The 6698-nt window shown below is 35.3% G+C and overlaps 1 pseudogene; it reads left to right on the top strand.

The window, feature by feature from the left end:
• The first annotated feature begins 1838 nt into the window (after nucleotides 1-1838).
• Nucleotides 1839-3640, top strand: LOC118758864 (elongation factor 1-alpha 1-like; annotated as a pseudogene).
• The last annotated feature ends 3058 nt before the right edge of the window (nucleotides 3641-6698 follow it).

Raw genomic sequence — 6698 nt, 5'->3', positions numbered from 1 at the left:
CCTGTTATAAAAAATGTAATGCATGGACTTCAATTTTTGTACAAAATAAATTTTTCTTCTAAGTTCATTTCTACAAACTTTTTGAAGTATCCTCATGCATGATAGATAGATAGATAGATAGATAGATAGATAGATAGATAGATAAAGACAGTTTTCAGTTTTGTGCAAAAATGGAAGTACAGGCAACAAGGTGAAGGTCACACTATTGGATTGTGACCTGAGAAAAAATAACTACAGGAGCAGATGCATAAAGATGTTCTTCCAGACAACAATACGGAGAAAATTCTGTCTTAAAGGGGTTATCCTTCTGCCCTTAGGAGTATTCATTTCTGCACAGTCAACACAGGACTTTCATCCTAAGCTCTTTAACAAATATCTCTGTCAAAAGGACCAGGTTAAAAGCCAGATAAAAGTAGCATAAGCACATTTCCCGTGAAATAGAATAACATAGAATATAGGGAGTATTTGTACAAATAGTTAGCAATGCAAATTATTTAAAATTCGACTTTATGGAATGATCAAAAATACCAATGTTTACATAACTTGAACATGATTCAAGATAACAAGAAGATGAAATTGTTCTAAATTACTCCAGCATTAGTACTTTCTTTATCTTTCATTACCAGTTCTTTCATTGCATTCATCAACATTTTATTTTGCAACATCCATTGGGGCAGAGGAAAAACAAAAAGTACTGCAATGACCTGGGACAAAATGACCATTATTATTCCCACTTCCCCCATAAGATCATTGTTACAATTCAATGTTGCTTGACAATTTTTAAATTAGAGTTTTAAATGGTAGATTGCTGCATCCTCTAAAGTTTTCAAACAAAGTTATTGTATATTGAGGCTCTGGACTCAGATCAATTTCCAATTTATAAGCTATAAAATTTTGGGCAAATGAATCTAGGGATCATTTCACCTTTATTTGTGAAAATAAAATGAGAGAACATAAAGTTGCTGAGAAGATTAAGTGAAATTAAATTAATAAAATATTTACAGAACCCAATACATAGCAATACCTCAATGAACTTACTGTTATTTGTAATTATTAGAATAAAGGGACCCGGCCATCATTTTAAATATTATTGTTAAAATCTCAGGGTAGAGTTTTGAATATTTGAAGTACTAAGCATTCAGGTATGGAAATATTTGTCTTATAGCAAGAAGGGAAAAGTCAACTATGTTAGAAATTTCAGTATAATAAGATTTATTTGTAACCTCAAGCTACAGACAGAGCTTGTCTTAACAGAGCAGCTAAAAATGCCAACTGATCTCCTCTTCGGGACTGCATTGCATGGCATCACTTTTCTTGATCATGATGGTGAAAAGTTCAAGCATAAACCTAAATCAAACAAATAGCAGATGGACCAACTACCAGATGCTTTGAGAAATAAGTTTATGTAGAAGTTCAGACTGAGTATTTGAGTACTAGAATATATTTTGCAAATTCTTCATACTGAACTCTCAAGCCTGACTTCTCATTTTTCCCCCATTGGTGATCAATTACTGTCAGTTACTGCATATATTCTTTTTCTGTGTGTTTAATTTCTACTGGACAAATGATTTTATTCTTCTTGGTAGACAGTAATGAAACATTTCTTTCTAAATTATTTCATGATTGCCTCTAGATGGATTTTAATCCTTCAAAGAATCATTAAATTAAAACCAATTTATAAGGGAAAAATCTGTCTTCATGTCTTCATCTTCACACAGTAACTATTCTAAATTCTCCTGTAATTAAATGATGTTTCAAAAAATCTGTTGAGTTTTTCCACAACAGGTTTACTACTGCAACACAGAGGTCATGAAAACCACCACTAAATCAAAGCCAAGATGGGAAAGAACAAGATTCATGATCACCATTGCTATCCCTGAATACATAGATTCAGGCAAGTTCATCATCACTGGCCATCTGATCTACAAAGTTATTGGTATCAATGAGACAACCACTGAAAAATTTAAAAACGAGGCTGCTGAGATGGAAAAGGACTCTTCAATGAATGCTTAAGTCTTGGATAACCAGAAAGCTGAGTGTCAGCATGTTATCACCACTGACATCGCCCTGTGGAAACTTGAGACCAGCAAGTGTTATGTGATGGTCACTGATGCTCCAGGATCCAGAGACTTTAATAAAAGAATGTCAACAGGCACATCTTAGGCTGATTGTGCTGTGCTAACTGTTGCTGCTAGTATCGTGGTGTTTGAAGCTGATTTCTCCAAGAATGAGTAGATCTGTGAGCATTTCTTTCTGGCTGACACTCGGTATGAAACAATTCATTATTGATGCTAACAAAATGGACTCCACTGAGCCACTCTACAGCCTACAGAAGAGATATTAGGAAATTGCCAAGGAAGTTCCCACTCACATTTAAATTTTTTTTAGCTACAACCTTAACACAGCAGTGTTTGTGCCAATTTCTGGTTGAAACCATGACAACATGCTGGCACCAAGTGCTAATACGCTGTGGTTCAAGGAATGGAAAATCACCAGCAAAGGTGGCAATGCCCCTGGAATGGCACCACTTTGAGTAGTGCTCAAAGCTGTAAACTGCATCCTCCCATCTGCTGGACCAATCAAACACCTTTGCATCTGCCCCAATAGGAATCTACAGAATTGGTGGTATCACACTCCCTCTGTGGGCTGAGTGTGGACTGAAATCTGTCATGGTGGTAATATTTGTTATAGTCAGTGACAACTGGAATGAACTATATTGAAAAACACAACAAAGCTTTGAGTGAAACTCCCTGGGCACAAAATGGATTTCAGTGTAAAGAATGTGTCTGTCAAAGATGTTGATCATTTGGTAATAGAGATGCGTACTGGAATGTATCTTCACTTTTCAGTATGTTAGTCTCCATTTTATGGTTCTTTATATGAATATATGCACATATGTTTATATATATTTACATATATATATATAAATGTGTGTTTGGTTTGTATTTTGCATGAAAGGTGCTTTTTATCAGAAAGAATATATGATTGTACCATTGTCTATACCTACAGTGTCATGATACACTTAAACAGAAGAATGATGAACTTGTGACTGTTGTTGAAGGTTATACTGTTGTAATAACATAGGGAAAATCCTTGGGTGGAAGGCTTATGGGAAAGATGGAAGAGAACATTTCTGAGACTATGGAATTTTATCAGAAAAATAAAAATTAAAAAAATTAAGTTACAAAGTTTTCAAATAAAATCTACTCAATCTTTAAAAAAATAAAGTTGGTCATGGTGATGCTGCTGGTGACAGCCAAATTGTCCCTGCAATGAAGACAGTTTTGTTTTGTTTTGTTTTTTTACTGCCAAAGTGATACAGGTCAAATCAGTACTGATTTTTCCCATGTATTAGATTGTCACGCAGCTCACATCGCTTGCAAGTTTGTGAGCTGAAGGAAAAGATTTGCCACAGTTTGGAAAGAAGCTGGAACATGACCCTAAATTCTTGAAATTTTGATATAGTTCCAGGCAAGCCCAAGGGTGTGGGTAGTGTCTCTGACCATCCTCCTCTGGGTTGCTTTACAGTCCATAACACGAGACAGAGAGTTGCTATGGGTATCATTAAAGCAATGGACAAGAAGATTTCTGGGCTGGCAAAGTCACCAAATCTTCCCAGAAAGCTCAGAAGACTAAATAAATATTATCCCTAATACCTGCCACCCGAGTCTTAATCAGCAGTGGAAAATGGTCTCAGCTTGGCCACAAGAGTGGCTAAAGATAACGATGCATCCTAAAAGCTTCAGAAGGAATAAAGAATGCTTTGTAGAGTATTTTTAAAAAGATTTTATTTATTTTTATTGGAAAGGCATATTTAGACAGAGAGAAGGAGATATAGCTACAAAAATCTTTCATCTGCTGGTTCACTCTCCAAGTAGTCACAGAGGCTAGAACTGAGCTTATCTGAACCCAGGGGTCAGTAGTTATTCCAGATCCCCCATGAAGGCACAAAGACCCAAGGTTTTGGGCCATCCTTTACAGCCACAAGCAGGGAGCTGGAAGGGAAGTGGAGCAGCTAGGATTAGAACCGCCATAATATGGAATCCTGGCATGAGCAAGGTAAGGATATAGCCACTTACTCATCATGCCAGGCCTTTTGTGTGTGTGTGTGTGTGTGTGTGTGTATGTGTGTGTGGGCAAATGGCAGTTTAAGTTCTGTTTTTAAAATCTGTATATTTTAATGGAAATGACCAAAAAACAATCTGTTAAAAATTTTTGAGACCCATAGTAATTTTTGAAAGATTTATTTATTTTTATTGGAAAGGTAGAGGAACGGTGCCACAGAGAATTAGACCCTATACCACCGCACCAGCCCAGACCCTTAAAATATTTAGAAGTTTATGGAAAAAACAAAATTAAAATGTGAATTTATTTTAATGCAAAAACATTTCATAATTTGAGGCAAATAGGATTACAAAAGATAAGGATTTCATTTTCCACATAAAATAACTCATACTTCTAATTTTATTTTTCCATGAACTACTTGAGTAACCTTATGTGTTAGAAGATGAGTATGACATCATTGTGCTGAAGATGAAGAAGCCTTAATAGTTGAATTTTTCTCTCTTCTGAATAGCTACCAATTCAGAAACACTCTAACACACCAGAAGAATGTTAAAATTATTACTCTGTGGGCAAACATTTCTCTGAAGAAGTTGGTTGTTTATTTTCTATCATGTTATTACATTTAAAAAGCTTTGAATAAAAAATATGAAATTGCCTTTAAAAGTTCATAGGGAAAATGGATTTAATAAAACAAAAATTTTGAAATATAGATACAACTTCTTCATTACATGTATTTTCCATGAGCTTTTTGAAGACTTCCTTGTTTGTACAATTTTATAAGTTTTGTGCACCGAAGTAAATTTTTGTTTTAATTGTACTTTTGCATGACTGTTGTGAAGTATTCTCATACATGACAACTTAGACAGAAGAAGTAAAGCAGAGAGCTTCCAGTTCATTTCTGTATTTCACTGTCCTTAAGATGCCTACCGAAGGCATTCTGGAACTTACCAAGCATTCCCTTTCCTTCCTTTGAGACCATTCAATTGGGAAGTAATTCTGGCATCCCAAGCAAGTAAGGTGGGGAAAATCCAAGTGGTCAGGACCTAAGTGAGTGCTATGCTTCATACATTTCAAAACCACATGTCAAGTTGGAAGGTCCAAAAGCACTTAAACAGTACAGATGACAAATGAAAAGTTGCTTTAGCTGTAGGAACAAATGCTTGGCATTCAAACCCAGGTACCACTAACACCAACCTGAAATTTTTAGCTGAGTTAACTTTGACAAGCTTGTCCATGTCCCTAGGACTCCAATTATCCATGTATAAAATGCAAGCAAGGTTACCTCACAAGATTGTTGTAAATGCAGATGTGCTAAGTAAATTCCGATATGTTTATTTTTTTCTCTCTGGAATTTAGTGATATATCACTAACTGTTGGCTACTATGGTACAGTTTCTTTTTTATTTTTTTCCCTACAACTTTATTCACAGATGTCCAAGTCAGTTAGACCTAAATTCTAAGAACATTATATATAAGAACTGCACAAGAAATTTCACCATTGTGAATTTCAGTTTATTCTCTCAAAAAGACTTCTATATAATAAACTAACAAAGTGTCAAGAATACAAGCTAGGACACAATAGCTACTTTCTAAAAGGTAGTTTTTTATTTCCATTAAAATATACATATATATTTATATATGGAGAGAGATGGGCAGATATATATATATATATATATATATATATATATATATATATATCCCAGCTTCTGTATAAATGTGGTCTGCATTTGATAGTCATAAATTAAAATTGTGATGTTGATTAATCAAAATCAATTACAACACTGCTCTCGATTATATTCACTCAGAAGTCAGTTGGGTTCATGGTGGTGCTGGTTCTGAAAAGCAAGATTGTGTGGAAAGATTGTAAGAAAGTACAAGTGCACCGGAGTTTCTTTGAAAAGCTTTGAAAAGCTTATGCTTTTCAAATAAAGCATAACAAAAGAAGCTAACCCCAATTCTTCCCTCCTTCCTCCTACCTTGACTGAGGTTATGCTTGCTGGAGCTGTAATAAACATGTTGGGACCATGAGAGAAAGGTCAATAAAATTCCAAAGACATTAACCTTGATGTGATTAAACAAGCCAGTGCCAACAATGGACTATTCAGCAATTCTTGTTTTCCAGTATAATACTGTCTAGTGAAGAGAGGTGATTGTCTATAATGCTTACTACTTCTTTTTAAGAAGGTGTATCTGACAGAAACAGGAAACTTCTTATCTGCAAATTAATTCCAAGAAACCAAAAGAAAATATAACCCTAATCTTTACTGATGATCTCAACTTGGTTTTTACTTTGCTGTATGCTCCTAGGCTCCTTAATCTTTAACCTAATATTCTGGGAACTTAGAATACAAAGTGACAAACATAGTAATGGTTTATGTAATCGTCCTTCCAAAATGTTCTGTCACAAAACCTTTGTCCTTATACAAAGGCAAGAGAAGAGTGGAAATTGACACATAAACTGTGAAAGATATTGAATCCTAGAGTACACTTTGAGGTAGGTTCTAGTTTCATTCTTGTTCTGCATATAGCAACCAAGCAAGGGAAGAGAAGGGAAGGAAAAGGAGACGTCAGGAGAGGAGGGGAGGGGAGGGGAGGAGAGGGGAGAGGAACTCCCACTGAGCCTTGCAAGAACAT

The sequence above is a fragment of the Ochotona princeps genome, chromosome 3 (genome assembly GCF_030435755.1).
Source record: "Ochotona princeps isolate mOchPri1 chromosome 3, mOchPri1.hap1, whole genome shotgun sequence".
Classification (NCBI taxonomy): domain Eukaryota; kingdom Metazoa; phylum Chordata; class Mammalia; order Lagomorpha; family Ochotonidae; genus Ochotona; species Ochotona princeps.
This window is presented reverse-complemented; position numbering and strand designations above follow the sequence as displayed.